The sequence below is a fragment of the Hemicordylus capensis genome, chromosome 1 (assembly GCF_027244095.1).
Source record: "Hemicordylus capensis ecotype Gifberg chromosome 1, rHemCap1.1.pri, whole genome shotgun sequence".
NCBI lineage: Eukaryota > Metazoa > Chordata > Lepidosauria > Squamata > Cordylidae > Hemicordylus > Hemicordylus capensis.
Window position 1 is genome coordinate 131,083,135 of NC_069657.1, and position 19,869 is coordinate 131,103,003.

The window sequence follows — 19,869 nt, forward strand, 5'->3', positions numbered from 1 at the left end:
GTTCCCGGTCCTAGTCCAACACTCTAACCACTATACTATGCCGGCTCAATGTTGACACAATCTCCAGCTGTGGCTTATCCAAATTCACCCAACCATTTATTTTACATATTCATATGTCTTCTGAAGGGATGGACCAGTGTTATATCAATAAGAACAAAATAAATTGAGAGTTGTAGGCTATGGGTCAAGAACATTTTCCATAGCAGAAAAACCAATATAATTTACATTCAGGGTGACTTGAGTATTTGGCCCTGAAATGGGCAAATAGCAAACAATTTTGTGGGATGGGGCCATAGCTCAGAGGTAGAACATCTATTTGCATGCAAAAGGTCTCACGTTCCATTCCTGGCATATCCAGGTAGGGTTGGGAAAGACTTCTACCTGAAGCTTTGGAGAACTGCTGCCAGTCAGTGAAAACAATGATAAGCTAGATAGATCAGTGGTCTGACTTGGAACAAGGCAGCATCCTCTGCTCCTATAATTTAGGGACCACATGTTGTCATTCCAGGAGAACCTCCATATTCGCTGGGTTTCCATTCTCCACTCCTACCACAGATACAGAAACCATGAATACAGAGGCATTGAGGCAATGGAATTTTATTTTATTTATTTATTTAACATATTTCTATACCGCCCCAAACTCACGTCTCTGGGTGGTTTACAACAAGCATATTGTTGTATCATAGGGGTTAGATTCCAGAGATTGGGAAAATCTTTTTAAAAGGGGAAAATTGCCCTGAAATATGTGGGGTGGGGGAGGCTACCATGATCCACAGGTCCCCGGCAGCACAGCAATGCCTCACAATAGCAAAGAATCCTCCAAAAATAATGTTTTTTCCTGGGTTTTTTTTTTTTTAATTCAGAGAGAACCTTTTTGAGGCTTCCAATCTCAAAATGGTGGTCAGAAATAACCTTAGAGGCCATTTCCAGCCACCCCCAACCTGCAGATATGCAGAAATTAACCCCTTAGTTGCCCCCCTCCTGGCATATACTGAGGTCGAGGGCCAATTTCCCAACCACGGATATGCAAAACCACTGATATGGAGTTGGCAATTAATGAGGTTCTCCTGTATATACAAGTAAGAATCAATTGATGACAGTCTTTAATTTTAGTATAAAATCTCAGTCTTGCAAAATACATGTGGATGCTGCAATTTGTCATGCATACTTCTTCAAATACATAATATTCTAAACAAAATACTGGGAAGGGTCCTATGAATACTGTGAGTGGTATAATACGTTTAAGGAGACAACTTGTTCCAGTGGATCACTGCTATTAAAATGGACATTGCAACTTAAAGAGGACTGATCATACCATTTTATCTCCAATAAGAGTCAATTCCATTACAATAACAATAGTATGGGGTGGTATAGAAATGTAAGAAATATGAAATAGCTGAAGACAGCACTGGGGGATGATCCAATTATACAGCCTGCTGCAGAGGCAAAGATTAAATAACAGAAGCCATCAGTGAAAGAAAGACAAGGATAGGATAAAGCAACTATTTTATGGTGTGGGTGGAAGTGACTATATCTGGATATTAGATGGCATCCTTTATCGTAAGACTACCATGCAAAATCAACTGGTGTTACCCAAATGATATAGAGCGAGAGTTTATAAGGAGCTGCATGAAAATATGGGATACCTCACTGCTGATAAACTGACTGATCTGGCTAGAGATCAGTTCTCCTGGTCACTCTTAGGAACATAGGAAGCTGCCATATACTGAGCCAGACTATAGGTCCATCTAGCTCAGTATTGTCTACACAGATTGGCAGCGGCTTCTCCAAGGTTGCAGGCAAGAATCTCTCTCAGTCCTATCTTGGGGATGCCAGGGAGGGAAGTTGGAACCTTCTAATCTTCCCAGAGCAGCTCCATTCCCTAAGGGGAATATCTTACAGTGCTCACACATCAAGTCTCCCATTCACATGCAACCAGGGCAGACCCTGCTTAGCTAAGGGGACAAGTCATGCTTGCTACCACAAGATCAGCTCTCCTCTCTTCATCAGCACTATGTGAAGCTCTGGCTCAGTTTATTTTGATCTTTGACCAGATAAACAGATTTCAACTCAGACCCAGATGAAAAGAAGCTTAAGGGTAAATATTGATACAGATATAGAAGAATACATATATAGAAGCTATTGCATAAGAGTAGAATAAAACAAGTTGTTCTAGTAAGAACTAATCAGCCTACTTTCCTTTCACTATCTCTACAACTGGACTAAATTTGGTTCAAATCAAGGTTCATAAGTAAGATCTCTTGCACCTCAAATGTTCATGTATCCACCATCTTGGGTCAGGGTGGATGACATTATTACAAACTATACCATTGAGGGGTCCCTGTGTGTCACTCACTACAACTGTATCAAATTTTGTTCAAATGTGTTAGACAGTCCTCAGATTAGTGTACTTACAGCTCAAAAGTTCACACGCTCACCATCTTGGATCAAGGTGGATGTCATAATCACAAACTACACATTTGGGACATCTCTGTGTGCCCATACAGCTGTAGCAAATTTGGTTCAAATCAGTTAGACTGTCCACATATTATTGCACTTGTGCCTCAAAAGTGTGCGTGTCTGCCATCTTGAATTGGATTGGATGACTGTCACAATCTATGCTGTTGAGGTGTCCCTACAGCTGTAGCAAATTTGGTTCAAATCATTTAAATGGTTCACAAGTTAGCTCACTTGCGCCTCAAAAGTGTATACATCTGCCATCTTGGATTGTGATGGATGACATTATCACAAACTATGCCGTTGAGGTGTCCCTGTGTGTCACTCACTGCAGCTGTATGCAATTTGGTTTAGATTGGTTAGACCAGGCATCCCCAAACTGCGGCCCTCCAGGTGTTACTGAACTACAACTTCCAGCATACCCAGCCACAAAAAATTGTGTCTGGGGATGCTGGGAGTTGTAGTTCAGCAACATCTGGAGGGCCGCAGTTTGGGGATGCCTGGGTTAGACAGTCCACAAATCAGTCCACATGTGCTTTGGATGTTCGCGCAGCCGCCACCTTGAACTGGAGTGGATGACATCATCACACTCCACACCCTTTGGGCATCCCTATGTGTCCCTACGGCTGTAGCAAATTTGGTTCAAACTGATTAAGCAGTTCACAAGTTAGCCCACTTGCGCCTCAAACGTTTACACATCTGCCATCTTGGACTGGGGTGGATGACATCGTCACAAACTATACCGTTGAAGTGCCTCTATGTGTCCCTACAACTGAACCTGATTTGGTTCATATTGGTCCAGGCATTGTGAAGTTGGTGATTGGGGCGGTGGGGGGGAGGTCAAATGGACATGGACACACAGAGAATGCCAGGTGATGTCATAAGCCTACTGGAAAGTAGACCAAAATGATGAAAACAACCTAAAAACCTACATTAGCCATTTCTAACAAACCATGTGCAGATCTTAATATGTGAAGCTCCTTTACATCATATTACCACAGAACTACCACAAAAGCATTTGAGCCGATCTCAGTTGATCTCCTTCAGCTAGAAAGATGTTGTGGAAGACAATACAACTTGATAGTTAAGTATCTTTTAACCTGTTTTTCTCAGAACAGCCAACATAATTTTTAATTATTTCATTTTGAAGTTTGGATTCCTGAAACGTATTCTTAATTATCAAGGTGGTGAATTTGAAAATCAGCTGTTTTACATATTGACAGTACTGTCAAGTAACTGGGTCTCCAACTTCTCCTTATCATCCCCAAGGAAATGGGCAGGTGGAATGGTTTAACAGAACTTTGTTATGCATGCTTATAAGAACTCTTCCAAACAAGCAAAAAGGGAACTGGAAAGATAATTTAAATAAACTGGCTTATGCTGATAATTGCACTCATAATGAGATCACTGGATTTATTCCCTTTTTCAGACCCCTCACTTGCCTATAGATCTTCTGTCCGAACTGCTGACAGATACAAGACTTGAATAAAACTATAGTGATTATGTGACAAAGTGGAAAATTCAAATGAAACAGGTCTTTGATATAGCAAATAAGAATGCAAAATGTCTGTCCAGAACAAACATTATTATGACTGTACTGTCCACAACAAACTTTTTCTGGGTGGCAGGTGTTGGTCTTTGAACCTGTCAAAAGGATGGAAGTTCTAAAAACTAAGATCTTATTGGAAAAATGCAATCTGTATTGCCTTGAACAAATTGGAAATTTACTAGTATATAAAGTAACTCCAAAGAATCAGAGAGAAAACAAGAGTATTACATTGCAGTATTATACAGTATTAAAGTAAAGTGTGCCGTCGAGTCAGTGTCAACTCCTGGCAACCACAGAGCCCTGTCTTTGGTAGAATACAGGAGGGGTTTACCATTGCCTCCTCCCGCGTAGTATGAGACAATGCCTTTCAGCAACTTCCTTTATCGCTGCTGCCCAATATAGGTGTGGGGATTCGAACTGGCAACCTCTGGCTTGCTAGTCAAGTCATTTCCCCAATGTGCCATTAGGTGGCTTGTGATTATTTTGCTATTCACACTCCAGTGATAAACAGGGATAGGAAATTGAAATGGGCTATGGACCAAACCAAAAACTACAGTTCTGCTAACACACCAAATAGTTCTGCTGAGAACTTAGATGAATTTAGCTGTATTCAGTATCAACATAATGCCCAGCCCACTGGTGATTCAAGCACGTCTTTTGATATTACCTTCACTAGCTCACAACCCTGAAGCTGAGAATGAATAACTTTCTGGAATTGAAAATATTAATGCAGATAATTATGTGATTAGTTCTCAAGAACCTTTGTTTATATCAGCAGAATCAGATGACATTGGCTGGGTATCCTGATAAGGAAGTAAGCATGTACACAACAGCTATGGGAACGCAGTGGGACTGTCCTCAATGTGCCATGTTCCTGTTATGTGTGCATTGTTGCACAACAGAGCAACCGGGTACTTTCCCCCCAAGTGTTCTTCTGCACTCCAGAAGCCCTTTGTCATAGCAGAAAAAACTGGGACCCCTACCCCTCCAAATCAATTCAGAAAATTTGGGTACAAATCAAATCTGAGGTGATTTGCGGGGGCAGATTTGGACCCAAAACAAATCAGGGGTGATTCAATTCAGGTACAAATTGAAATGAAAAAATCGATTTGTGCACATCCCTAGAAAAAAGTTCCTGAGAGCCTGCTTCATTAATCAGGATGTCAGTCAATGTCAGCAGTTATAGTTCACAGAGATCTATACTCATACGTGAAGAAACAAAAGGCACCTTACAACAACCCACAAGAATAAAATGTAGGCCAAAAATGTTAATTTATGAACACTTTGGAATTCCTAAATACCAGTGTAGGGTCTTTCATAGCAATTGAAATAACATGTTTTTGTTAAAAAGTTATTAAAGTTTGAATTTTCTTATATTTTCCTCTAAGTTGTATTCTAGGACAAAGTTACTGAGTAAAATGTTATGACAACTTTTGCTATAAAAAAGGAGTGGGTTGTAGAATGTAGCTTGGTTGTGGTAGTTAGAATGGAATAGTCCATGGTTTAAGAAAAGGAAAGCTGACAGTTGGAGATGGGAATCGTTACAGTCACTATATTATTATTATGAGCTGGATCTGTATTAATAAACAAAGCCTTGTTTGAGGCAGTTTTAAGCACCATTTAGGATTCTGTTTTATTGATAGTTAATAAAGCAGAACATTCCTGTTGTAATTTCTCAACAAAATGTATGCCTCTTCCAGTACTGAAGAAGCAAACCCAAGTGTAAATGCAGGGCACCTTCTTTAAAATGGGCTATCGAAATATATTTCGGAAAAGTGATATTAAAACATCACACATTAGAAATGCAAATGAAAAAGTTGCACACCTTCAGGATCACACAAGCTTTAGAAAGAGACAATCCAATAACTTCAGACGTCGTGATGGCAGGCCAGGATCTAAATCATGTAGTAAGGAACACTCCAATTTTCTGGTAATAATATCCTTTGCCACTCCAATGGAAGGCTGGTCCACTGACCTGTTTCAAACCAGAATCTTCCTTGTGGAGGTTATACTTCATATACAGGTGACTGAACATCCAACCCATAAGACCCCATATAAATTTATCAGAGAAACTCCTTTATACTCAGGAAAAACTGTGAAGTACAGGAACCCTTTTCTCCCCTTATTCCACAGCATAATGTAATCAACAAAATCAAACCAAGTTGAAAAAATTAAAACAAAACTGATTTTGAAAAAACTGCATATACAGTATTACACACTTGAGATATATCTTTTCTATAAAAGGCGAACCTAGTCATTGTAGGGGAAGAATGGCAGGGAAGAATGGCAGTTCAGTCCCCAAATAGCAGAGCAAAACCAGTTTGATGAGAAAGCAGCAAAGCAAGCGGTCTTGAGACAGTTCTTTAGTATTGAAGACTGGCAGGGATTTATTTAAAGAAAAGGTTACGAACAAATGTTAAAGAGCCTGCAGCTTATTTCAGCTGTAACTCATGGCTGAAGAGAAAAACCAAAGCAAAGAGCCATCCCTTGGAGAGTCAAAATGGAGACTAACACTGGAAGAACAAAGAGGGGAGGAGTCCAGCATTTTTATCCATGACCCCCAAACCCCTCCAGAGGTCACTATGAGACACTGCAGTGGAGAGCTGATGCTGCCAGGGTCCTAGCTCCAGCAGTCTTAAGGGCAGCACTTTTGATGCAATACTTGATATAAAGTGCCCACCCCCGGCACTGCCTTATTGAGAAAGTAATCACAACCAGTCATCACATATCTGAGAGCAGAATGAGCCCCAGTGCCTCTCCTATCCCTTTTAACATTATATATGGGGTGGTATAGTGTGCAATCACTATTTACATATTTTATCTACAGTGTGAAAATGCTGGACCTGAACAAAGCCAGAACCTACCCAGATGTGAGCATGAAAAAAGGAAGCAACCGAGTCCATTTTATAGCATTATCAGGATGAACAGCCTCACAAGGAAGGTATAATCTTGTCTAGTCTTATCTATGCTACCACAGTGTTAGAGAATGCTAGCCAATCCATTAAAGAGCTGTGATTTACATTGGCTACAAGACCGTGTTCCAGAGTTGCAGACAAGCCTTGAGTAGAATTTCTTTATAGCTGTCACTTGGGTGTCTCTGGGACTGGGGTTTAACAGCCACCACCATAAAGGAGGTACATCATTTGGAGGCTGTGGGATAGGGCAGTTACCCACTCTGTATTTCAAATCAGCACTTATTATACCTTAAGAGTACCTTTCCCACTCATATAAGAGCACCTCTCCTATGAGCTATAAAAAGTAACAACAACAACTAGCTGACCCAGCACAGAGCATCTGCACCCCTAGTTCTCCATCTCCCCCCCCCACACACACACACAACTGATCCGGCTCCCTGCCCAGTCTTCATTTCGTCTCCATCCCTTCAGTCAGTTTGCTCTCCCCACCCACCCTTCGGCCAGTTCACTCTCAACCACCACCACCCACCTTGCTGCTACCTGTTTGGCCATCCTCCTCATGAGGAGGCAGGCGGTTTGAGTTGATGTGCGCTCTCCTGCCAGCTCAAAGTGGTGCTACCGCCTTGTCCTCAGTCGGCTGGCTCAGAGAGAGGCTCCTCATGCTGTGCTCTGCCCTGCCTGGAAATCTTGTGAGAGCTGACACGCATGGGATTAGCTATGGGTTGGGTACGTCTAAGAGAATTATATAGATCAATAAAAATGACAACAACAACAAGCTGGCCCAGGCGCAGAGCATCTGCACCTCTAGTCCCCCCCCCTCATTTTCAGCCTTCCCCCATCCCTCTTGGCTCTCCCCTCTTCTTAGCCCCCGTCCCTTGTTCTCGGCCCTCCCCGATTCTCTCCCCTTCCCTCCCCCTCAGCTCTACCCCCATTCTTGGCCCATTTGGGGCACTGCTTTCCCACACCCACCCCACCGCTTTCTTGCTCCCCCACCCACTGCTGCTTTCCTGCCTCCCTCCGCCGCTTTCCCACCTCCCCAGCCACTTCTGGCCCCACCACCACTTTCTCTTGGCCATCCATTAGCCTGCCTGTTTTCTCCCCCCACCCCCGCCCGGCATCTCGCTCGCAAACTCTCGTGAGAGCTGCCATGCATGGGATTAGCAACAAGTACATCTAAGAGAGTTATATATAGAGAGAAGATAATAAATGTTCTTAGAATACACTACTTTTTGGCAATTTAAGGGCACTGAATGTTGCCATTAATCCATACCCTTGCACACACATACAGAGACATCTCCTTATGCTCCCTTAACACAAAACAGTGCCCTGTCATAGAAGAAATGTAGTTTAGAAGGTTTTTAAATATATATACACAACATTTTAAAATACTCAATACAGAACTTGTGCTTTAACTGTTAACAAAGAATAAACATTTTAGTTGCATTCACTTAAAATGTGTTATAACATAAAACAAAATTACACATACCAAGTGTAGTGTCCCTGCCTCTTCAAGAGGTTCCATGCATTTTCAGGGTAAAAGCCAGCCTATTGTAAGAGGGAAGGGTGGGAGATTTGTGTTATTCTTTCAACTTAAGAGTGAACAACTCTAGTTTAAAAAAAAAATCTTGTTCTGGAAATCCTGCATTTAAATTTTCAGTAGAATGCAAGCTCTTGTGTACAATATCCAAGGTGCATTTTTAGTAAATACTTCCAGGCCAAACTACACATAATGTTTAAAGCACTTTTAGCCTTATTAACTTAGTTTTTTCTTTAGTCAAAAACATCCAGAACAGGACCCCTGCAGATTACAAACACAGAGTGGTAGTAGGCAGGCTTTAACTCTAACCCCCACCCCCGCCTTCCCCAGTCTCAACCTGTAGGTTGCCCCCATATGACTGCTGCTTACCTTGGAAAAAGCTCCTATTGGCACCAAGTTTGATCCCTAGAAATCAATACACAATGGGAAAGTTACTTTCCCACTGAGTAACTGTTTGACCCCAAATCCATTATAATAAAAGCATTATATTCAGGAGCATAGAGTTCTTAGTTCCCTGGAGAAAAGGCAAGAAACTAGCCCAAATCTGGGGAAAGTGAGGGCTTATTAGTCTATATGGTTATGCTGTCTACATGACAGCCTGTCCCTGGTAAAGATAAAGGTAAAGTTGTGCCGTTGAGTTGGTGTCGACTCCTGGTGACCACAGAGCCCTGTGGTTGTCTTTGGTAGAATACAGGAGGGGTTTACCATTGCCTCTCCCCGTACAGTATGAGATGATGCCTTTCAGCACCTTCCTATATCGCTGCTGCCCGATATAGGTGTTTCCCATAATCTGGGAAACATACCAGCGGGTATTCGAACCGGCAAACTCTGGCTTGCTAGTCAAGTCATTTCCCCGCTGCACCATTAGGGCCCTAGTACTATACTATATATACCTGCAGATTTGAAGCTCAAGTTCCCTCCCCACAATAAAGAAAAACAAGGAACTCTTTATTACAAAATTTAAAAAAAATAAGATTTGGAACTGCAAAAAGATGTGATGGCAATCCATGCATGTAGCATGTCACTACAACACACTGGAGGATTTTCCTTGTGTACATGCTTTGCTGCTTAGAATTATTTTCCATGATATTTTGAAGCCTATGTAGAAGGGAGAAAACCTTCAGAAATGGGAATTTGAAAGCACTAATGCAGAAGTATTAAATTCAAGTTACACAAAGAGGCATCATGAGCTCCAACAAAATCTTATTTGGAGAGCGGGATGTACAAAAGAAGAACAGATATACAAACAAACACAGTAGGATGCCTCAGCTCAAACCCTACTTCGTATACATCCAACTGTCAGATTGGCAACAACCAGGAAGTCAATTCTTAAAGAAACCACTCTCTCTCTACCAATATTCCCTGCACCAGAGAAGAAAGTAGTAGTGTGCACGGACTGGTCCAGGGCCATAGAAAAGGCCTCCGGACCAGTCTAGAATTCCGGTGGTCCGGCGGGGGGGTGGGAGTGTGTCTTTAAGGGGGTGGTGGTAGTTCTTACCCCCCCACCCCCACCGCTCTTCCCCCTTCGGTGCTGGACTTCCCAAAAATGTTCTTGGGGCGGCAGAGTTCCTCCCTGCCGCCCCTGCCACTGTTGTTGTCTGCAAAGGGTTAAAGTAGAAAAAGCTGGCGGCGCGCATGCACATTTCGCGGCGCGCGCTCGCCTCCGCCGCTGGTGCACACCAACAAAGCCAACAGCTAGTGCAGTGCTCCCTCCAGAATGAAGCAAGGCAATCTGTCCCCTGCCTCTAACACTATCTGGGTCCCAGATAAAAGAGGAAGAGGAGGAGAGGGCAGGGGGAGTCCGACAGACATGTCTGACCACCAATGGAATTCTGCAACAACAGCAAGAAAGCTCCTCAAAGTTGAAGGCTCCCTGCTACTCTAACATGTGGGTTCTGAAGGGCCCAAACAGCAATGGAATTTGCAAGAGAACATTAAAAGTTAAACAAGTTATACCTATATTTATGAAAATATTCATTGACAGAAACATTTCACTTAATAGTTCTTACATGTCTTTCTCACTCCCCCCTTTTGTCTTTAAAAGTTCAACTGATCCAATCCACTTTGGGAAGAAGGAAAGTAAAACAACTGTCCAGTTTGAACTGCTGGCTTGATCCAGCTGTCCTATTTTCAAGCACTTTACTTGCAGCTTTCCATGAAGAGCCCACAAGACAAACTCAAGAATTACAGTCCTATAATTAAATAACCACCACCTTAAGTGGTGCAGCGGGGAAATGCTTGAACAACAAGCAGAAGGTTGCCGGTTTGAATCCCTGCTGGTACTGTATTGGACAGCAGCAATATAGGAAGATGCTGAAAGGCATCATCTCATACTGCATGAGAGAAAGCAATGGTAAATCCCTCCTGTGTTCTACCAAGGAAAACAATTAAGTAACCATCTGCTCACCTAAGCAAGGGGTTGGGGCTGGTTCTGTCTCATGCGTTAGACATCCATCCAGTCATTGTCTCCCTCTGGATCTACTCACAGCAGACTAGCCACTTCACCACACCCACCAGCCCAAACCAAGTACTATACCCAGGGGAAGGTTGGGTTCTTACACTTCCATTGTGGAACTTCCTCCAACAACTCCTGACAGAGAGCACGTTGGGTCCAACATGTCTGTTGGACCAACATGACGACACAGCTGTACTTTCCATGCTGATTTCAGTCACTTTTTATATCAGCTTAGCTAACATAATACAACTTTTGCATGACTTTCAATTTTTGAACAATACAGATATCAAGAGTGTCAGAGAGTGGTCCATGGGGCATGGGCCCCCAATGATTTATTATATTTATAGACCGCCCTTCATCCTAAGACCCCAGGACAGTTAACAAGATAAAAACAATTCAATAAAAACAAGGAAACAGAACAAATACAGCTTGAAAGTTTAAAAGGAGCAAAGGACAGCTCATTGGCCAAAAGCCTTGATAAAAAGGGCAGTCTTAAGTTTCCTCCTAAAGGTTGGGAGCCATGTGGGTCTCAGCTGAGAGCGAGTTACACAGTCTGGGGGCAACAACAGCTCAGAAGGCTCTGTCCCACATGATTGACAAATGGGCTTCAGCAGGTGTCAGCACATGGAGCAGAGCCCTCCCAGCTGATCTAGACATCTAATAATCTGCTCAGGGCACCGAATCTCATGAGCCCAACGCTGCCATAGTGAAATTTTTCTTAGCCCATCATATTTATTTTCTTACCCAGCAAAGTTTTCTGATGGACAAGAATATATTTAATTTTTTATGTATGTATTTATTTATTTTTACATTTATATCCCACACTTCCTCCAAGGAGCCCAATCTCTTACCACATCAGATTTTCTCACCCAGTAATGTTTTCTGATGGACAAGAATGTAATGTTTCATTAGCCTCTCAGATTTGAGTACCAGGGCAAACTTTTCTGATGGGTAATGTTTTATGATGGACTAGACTGAAATTTTACACACCCATGCACATTTCAATACTGGGGTAAGCTTTTTCCATGGGCGATGTTTTCTGATGTACTTGATTATAGTTTCTCATTACTTGGTCAGATTTTTGTATTTTTCAGTAATGTTTTCTGATGGACTGGATCATAATTCTTCATTACTCTGTCAGATTCTGGTACCAAGGAAAGCTTTTCTGATTAGTATTATTTTAGGATGAACTATATCATAAATTTTTATTACTCTGTCAGATTCTAGTACTGAGGTAAGCTTTTCTGATGGATTAGACCATAATTGTCAGGTTTAAGTAGATGGACTGGACCATAATTTTTCATACTCTGTCAGGGTAAGAGCACTGGCTATAAATGAGAAACTGGGCATGCGTTTTTCCTGCCAGACATTTCACAGTACTTCAAATTCCCTTTAACAAACAACACTGTAGTCTTTCCATCTTTGTATTTCAGTTATTTAGGTGCCAAATAACAAAAGCAACAAAAAAGATGCTTTTCTGTAGAATTTGGGTTTGACATTTTTTATTTTTAAACATTGACATTTATTATTATTATTTTTAACTGCAGGGTTGTTGCTTTTCCTGGAACTGCCCATTTTGTCCAGTTGCACTTAAAAGAAACAACAACTTTGCTTTATGAAATAAAACAAAATAACTATAGCTAGTCCAAGAGAGCACCAAAGAGTAATTTAGCAGAGAGAGAGAGAACAAAAAGCATGAATTTATTCCTTGTACACAATACTAGAATTCTTCCACACCACTGAATGTATTTATTCCAACTGGTGCTATCGGATGAACTCAGATTCTTATGTCCAACTCCCCGAAGCAGAAAATAATTGCCTCTCTTTTAGGCAGGGCAGACCTTCTGAGGCCCTGATCGGTGGATAGATCCCTCTGTGATGCCTTGACCAGTCCTGCCAGTCATTAGGGGTGTGCATGAACAGGTTCAAACACCTGCTGGTTCCGTGCACATCCCTACCAGGCGTTCCATCCCTGCCCTAGACTCCTCCAGTCTCAACATTGTTTCTTCACAGACAAGGATTGCCACCTGAAGAGATCATTCCCTTCTTATCCTTTTTTAAAAAACAAACCTATAAACAAGATAGTAGTGTGCGTCTTAGGGACTTGCTGAATGATTATGAAGACAAGACACAGGGACTGGCTGATGAAGCTGTGAGCCTGCTGAAAATCCCTGGCAACTGGGGAAGGGTACCTCCCGCAAAATTCTAGAGCCTTGCTGCCCCCCCTCACAAAGTTTACACCCATTAAAGTGCTGGTTATTACCTATAAAGCCTTTAACAGCTTGGGCCCATGGTATTTAAGAGAATGCCTCTTTCGTCATGAACCCTGCCACCTAATCAGATTGTCAGAAGAAGTTTGTCTGTAGCTACTGCCAAATCACCTGGCAGTGACTCTGAGGCAAGCATTTTTTAAAAAATAGTTGCCCTGAAGTTGTGGAATGCACTCCCTGTTGGAATAAGAGTTGCACTGTATCTTATGGCCTTAAAAAAAGGGGGGGGGGAGAGTTGAAAACACAGTTTGTTCAGTACGGCTTCTAGTTGAAATTTAATTTAATTTTAAATTCACCTCTTTATTTTTAACTGTTTGATTTTAAATTATGGATTTAAAAACCTGGTTGTGAACTGCCTTGAGACACTGATTACAGGTAGTATAAAATATGTTAAATAAATAAATTTTAAAAGTCCAGATTCCCTCCTAACTTTACTTAACTCCTCTAATATCCACATGTATCTATTATCTCCTCACCCAGTGCAAGTCAAATCTGATCAAATGAATAATTGAAGGTCTTACGAGTCTGCTCACACACCACAATATGTGGCAGGTCTTGTAGAGCAAGAACTAGGAAAACTTGCACGTTGGCTCCAAGATGATCATGAGCCCACACGAGGTCACACAAAAGTCATACATGGTACTAAGTTTTAGCAAACTATCACAAATATCCAAAAGCACTTTCTGAGAATATAACTGTATTACTTGCCTGTTGATTCTGGCTGACAAGAGTATCTTGCTCCTTAATGATCTATAGTCAATGCCATCTGAGACCTGATCTGTAAAATGCTATTTTAACTATTAACAACACTTGGACTATAGTTGTTATTCAAGGCAGTTTTTAAAACCACTGCTCCGAAATTGGTCTGAGTGTTTTAATTACAAAATTAGGGAGGGATATTGATTTTTGACCAGTCCAGTGGTGGACTGGTCTTATAAATCTTATAACTTTATAAGATTTGTAACTGAAATCTATTTGTCTATCTGTCTGTCTAGACCAGAGCGGCACAACCTTATCCCTTCTACAGATGTTGGCCTACAACTCCCATAATCCCTGACTATTGGCTACTGAGGCTGGGAATGATGGGAGTTGTAGTCCAAAAACAGCTGGAGGGCTGAAGTTGTGCAGCCCTGGTCTAGACCAAGAGACTGACAGATCAAGGGTGTCTCTCTCTGCACTATTTATATAGTACTTTTCATGCAATAAATGAATAAGCCTAGGCCTGTGAATGGCCCAAAATGTTCAGTTCCAACCTGACCTGACAGTCACACTGTAGAGAGGGGTCATGTTGGCTCCTCCCAACCGTTGTGTCATGTCTTGTCAGGTAAGAGAACCAACATGTTTGTCAGAGCACTAGCCCCTCCCTGCCCACCCTTCCTCCTCCTCCTCCTCCTCCTCCTCTGCTGGGACCAGGTAGGCTGCTTCATGCCCTCTTCTCTCTGGAGGGCGCACTCAAAGAGTCACCTTGCCTTCTGCAGCTTCTACTTAAAAAGACATTTTTAAAAATATAAATTTCCTTTTTGATCCCTGAGTGGCTCAGATGGTTCTGGGGTTTGTAGTTTTTTCTGAGGCTTCAGCTATGGCTGAGAAAAAAGCTGAGAATCACAGAACTACCCATACCACTCAGGAAAGTAAAGACAAATTTACAGAAGGGGACAAGTGTCTTTTAAATGGAAACTGCAGAAGCCAAGATGGTTGTTTGAATGTTCTCTCTGGAGTGAAGAGGATATGAGGCAACCTGTCTCCTGCCCCCACCTGGTCGCAGGAAAAGGGAGGTGGAGAAGGCAGGGTGAGGGAAAGTTTCTAACAGGCAAGTCAAATATCAGTGGAGTTCTTCAGCCACAACAGCAGGGGGGCTTCTGATCATTCCTACTTTCAGAGACTCCCTGCTATTGTGGTAGAACTTCCTCTAACAATGCCCACCAGCGAGCATATCGGTCTGACATGTCAGGAGACCAACATGACTGCACAGCCCTAAAAAATTCAATTCAGATTGTGCTTTTATCAGTATGAAAAACTCCCATTAATGGATATCACATGAAGGCACTGAATGTACATGAGGGCACATTTCTCCAGTTAAAACTACCTGCAGAAAAGAGTAACAAATACTTGTGTTTCTGATCATATTGCTTTTTTTTCTTTTTGTGCCAGAAGGTGTTTTTAAATACCCTAAACTTGACATTTGTTTTGCACAGCATGTGCTTTTCCATTAATAGGAATTCCCAAAGTCTGAGTTATATCATTAGGAAACACCACCGGTATTTAAAATGTCAGACTCAAGCTGCTTTTTCTGGTACAAAGGCTGAATACCAGGGCCCTAAGGAAAGTTTTATAGCATCGATTAACAGCAACCATTTATAGAATTGACAAAGAGCTGTGTAAAATGTTTATTCTGACTTCTAGATGGGAGCATTGTGTATCATTTTTATAACATGCAAGCCAACAATATTGTACTTTGTTATTACAGGTCAAAGTGACAATCTCACCAGGTAAATCATACAAACTGACATTTGGTAGCTCCAGATAGAGTCATAGCTCGTGAGACACAAGTTGACAGGGGTCATATAAGAGGTGCTTCACTGGTTTTTTCCATTTACTCTCATTCCACAGAGAAAAAGAAAAATTGACTCCAACTCATTTACCAAGAAACAAATCACATGTAAAGACCAGACACCAAATTCAGAGATGAATGTGGGGAGGCAGGTAGTCACAAGAAGGTGAAACCAAATATACTCACATTTGGCCATGTGGTAAATGTTCATAAACTCATGGTGGGATTACAGTGATTACAACAGTATAAGCGAGTTAACCACCTGTACTATCAAGACACATGGTGAGGTTAGTTTTATAATGTCTCTGCTACCTGACACTTCTGATCTGTTTCAAATATGTGATAAAATTCAGTGCTGCAGTTCAGCACAGGTGTTCCAAGGTGATGTTTGAAGCCGTCCCGTTCCTGGCTATGATGACTGAAACATTAGCACTATGCCTATTATGGTCCAAAGCTGAACTGCACACTCTGAACAGGAATCCTCCAAAACTGTATGCAGAGCCTCAACCTTCAATTAGCTACCCATTTCACCTGATCCTGGAAGTGCAGATAAGATGAATTCTAAATCCAAACACCATACCAATTCTTGCAATTACAGCAGCAATGTTCAGGAGGGCATATAGAAAGACAAAAGGAATCAGAGAGGTGCCTAGGGTGGTTTGAGAGGTTGACTTGGACATATAGCTATGGTGATAGTGGTATGGTATATTCTTGCCTTAATTTGCTTGTAAGCCCTACCACAAACAATGGGAGTATCTGTGCTAAGGTCCTATCAGATGACTAAACTTACTACAGGCTGGGAATGGTTGATATTGATAACAGCAATTTATGGCACTGCCTGTTCCATAAAATTCTCTATTCCTTCTCCAAACCATGAGCATTGTCTTATTGCTAAGGCTAGGATTTTCAAGAATAGCAATGTACTGTACATCTGAAAATAATGCAGCTACCAGTGTTTTGCTCCACAGCACCAGAGATCAGCTATGCATCACAATTGCCTTCTAATGCAGGCCTATAAAAAATACCACCTACCCATAGTCTTCATAGGTTATTTATATTCCCCATGGTTTAAAGAAGCACATCCATGGAGTTTCTTGGAGATTTCCAATGGTCTGCTTTAGAAACAGCACAGAAACATGTTATCAGGATGTTTGTTCTGGATGTCCATCCCTACACCCCTATTTCCAGAACATGGGACTCACATAATTGGCAAAGAGCAGAGAAAAACCCTTTCTTCTTGGGGAAAGATTTCACTATACAGGGGTATAGCTATAATTGTGCAGGTGGATTCAAAGAAGCTGGGGCCCCCAGTTCCAATCCTGAGGGCCCTTCAGCTCCACTCCTTCCATTTTTCTTCATTATCTCCCTCACTCTGAGGGGCCACCAGGAAGAAGGGCAAAAATGCACTCCCTCTTCCCTAGCTATGCCCCTGTCACTATACATTGTTTTTGCAGTGGAAGCAAAATGCTCATGTGGGGAATGAATACACTGCAGAATTTACAAACAGCCCAGACTTTGAAAGAACTCTGTTTACAATTGCTGGAAACATGAAATACCCCAAAAAGATGTATTGCAAAGGACATAGAAAGAGCTGATGAAAGCGGCCAAGGAACAGGTGTGAAATATAACATTCCTTTATTTAAATGTTAAAATTTCTAAAAAGTCTTAAGGCAGTGGATGGGATGTTCGCTACTGATATCAAAGCAGAGTAGACCACATTACTATTTCGAGAAACAGGTTAAAAAGAGTTCTACTGTACTTTAAAATTTTCAACACAAACGATAACTTTTTTTAACCTGTATAAAAAGCCTTATCTTAGTATAACCATTTTGGCCTGGATTAAAATATATATTAAAAGTGTACTGTACATATTAATGGGTTTAAAAACAACAAAAACAGATTGCAGATGGTTTTCTAACACAATTACCTCACCTTCTTTAAAAACCACTTTTGGTAACCTTTGCTTTTTCAGGAAAACATTCTCTAATGCCTCTTGATAGTTAAAAGAGAAACTACTATTGCTCCTCATAGTTAAACTTTGTTGCAAAGACTCAGCTTGCCCCACCTGAAGTTTATTAGTTACCTCACACAATTACATACCCCACTGCTGCAGCAAATATTCTTAAAGGAGCTTACCACATGCCTTATAAATATCTTATTTTGGCAGGCACTTAAATATGAGGTGAGCCTTTGCATGTATCTTGTAAATTAAAAATGAAGGGAAACTAAGCCTCCTTCAGACGTTATCAAAGGGCCCCACTGTATCCGTGTACAGCAGGGCAAAGGGCAAGAGGTCCTGCCCCTGCCACGTCACTCCTGCCGCTCACAGTTAGGCTGAGGCTTGTCTGAAGAGGGAAGAGCTCTCCCCATGATGGCAGGCACATCCATGATTGTGAGAATCACAGATGTGCCCACCAGCATAGAGAGTAGAGGTGTGCAAAAAACCAAAGCAGCCTCGAACCGGACCAGGCCAGTTTGGTTTTGCACCCCCTCAAACCTGCCCCCCCCCCGTTCAGCTCAGTCCTGCCCACAACTGTTATACTTACATTCATAATGTAGCTGCATTGGATAAAGTCTTACTCCCAAGGAGCTGCACAGGTGACTGAAACTGGCCATTCTTTTGGATTAAAAGGTAAAGTGTGCCGTCAAGTCAGTTTTGACTCCTGGCACACACAGAGCCCTGTGGTTTTCTTTGGTAGAATATAGGAGGGGGTTACCATTGCCTCCTCCTGTGCAGTATGAGATGATGCCTTTCAGCATCTTCCTATATCGCTGCTGCCTGATATACGGTAGTAACAGCAGGCATTCGAACCTAGATTAGGGAAGGGGGAAAAGAGGCAATGCCCAGGCCAGCAGTGAAGAGAGAAAGAGAAAGCAAACTCCAAAAAGGTACAAAAACTCTACCCTCACATATTGAGTTGTACTGCACGAGCATAAGAACATTCTTTGTGCCTTCTTTTCCCCTTGAAGGGAAAGGGGGAAACTTCTCCCCAACTGTGATATATGTCCAGAGGACCTTGGGGGCAGCAGAGAGAAGGAGGAACTGCAAAAATTGCACCTCTCCCTTGCATGTATTAAACATTCTAATACTCTCTCACACACGTATATTAGTATATGACCTGTAAAATTTAATATGAAAATATGCCTCAATAGTTCCAATGTTGCCAGTATGCCAAATTCAGGAGTAGCACAGAGAGCACCCCTTTGTTCAATGTTTCAGCAGCACTACATCGTGGGCTCATGATCTTAGACCCAACTTCTCCCTGCCTAGCCAAAAGATTTGGCCAAACAGATCAATAAACATAGGCTGCACTGGCAGCATGCTTTCTGGTCTAACAGATAACAAGACTGAAATAGGATGCTCCCACCCCTTTGTTAGCAAGGTACGCCCAGCTATTCAGACCCTACTTCGAAAAGGTAAAGCTTTTAGGGAAGAAATCCTCCCTTTTCACAGTGATAACAGTTTGAAGCACTCTTCAGGAGCAACATAGATAATGACACAGTTCCACCTCATTATAAGCTAACAAATGGGCTGGCAAGGACCCAGTAGAGAGGAGCTCATCAAAACTTGTAGTGAACACTCTCTCCTTTTCCCTAAAGAGTGAACCAAAAGTGAACCCTGTCCTGACTGACAGGCAGTGACCTCTAGGAATCAGCCACTCAGCACACGGAGGGTGGGACTTTGAGGGAGGAAGAGAAGGGTCTCTTTGTTCAGTTGGAGCCAGGCTGGGCATATAACAGGATGATTAGCCATGGAGTCCTTGAAAGACAGGATTGCAGGATACTTGAAGCCCATCAGGTGAGGGGTGAGTTTTCAAGGAAAAGGGGATTTAGTCTAGGGAACTGTTTGCTAGTCAGGGTCAATTTATATCAGAAACTTCTTTTCCTTTAGCGTACCTTGCATATCCTTGCAACTGTTCTATTGTGTTTTATCTGTAATTTAACTAAGCTAAGAAACACTAGCCTGTGCCCAGCTCTGCAACTAGGGCTTTGCAAAAGTATCTGTAAACTCTCAAAGGTGCTTTTTGTATTTCCTTACATTTATGTTCTTTGCAACTGGGTAACCATGATTTTTAAAGTGTGCTGCTCCAATATCATCTGAGGGTGCTTTTTGAAGTATTCTTGCAACTACTGA

The 19,869-nt window shown here is 41.9% G+C and overlaps 1 protein-coding gene across 2 annotated transcripts in view; it reads right to left on the bottom strand.

Moving 5' to 3' along the window:
* Positions 1 to 17,795, bottom strand: part of BRSK2 (BR serine/threonine kinase 2) — a 731,324-nt gene extending 713,529 nt beyond the window's left edge. Inside the window, exons 1-3 of one of the 2 annotated variants that reach the window (XM_053285867.1) lie at positions 17,667 to 17,734; positions 8,828 to 8,863; positions 8,408 to 8,466 (exon numbers count right to left, since the gene is read on the bottom strand). The gene's annotated coding sequence lies outside the window, so the exon portion shown is untranslated. Of the gene's footprint in view, positions 1 to 8,407; positions 8,467 to 8,827; positions 8,864 to 17,666 lie in introns of both variants that reach the window. The other variant, XM_053285866.1, reaches the window with a different exon arrangement.
* Between the last annotated feature and the right edge of the window lie 2,074 nt (positions 17,796 to 19,869).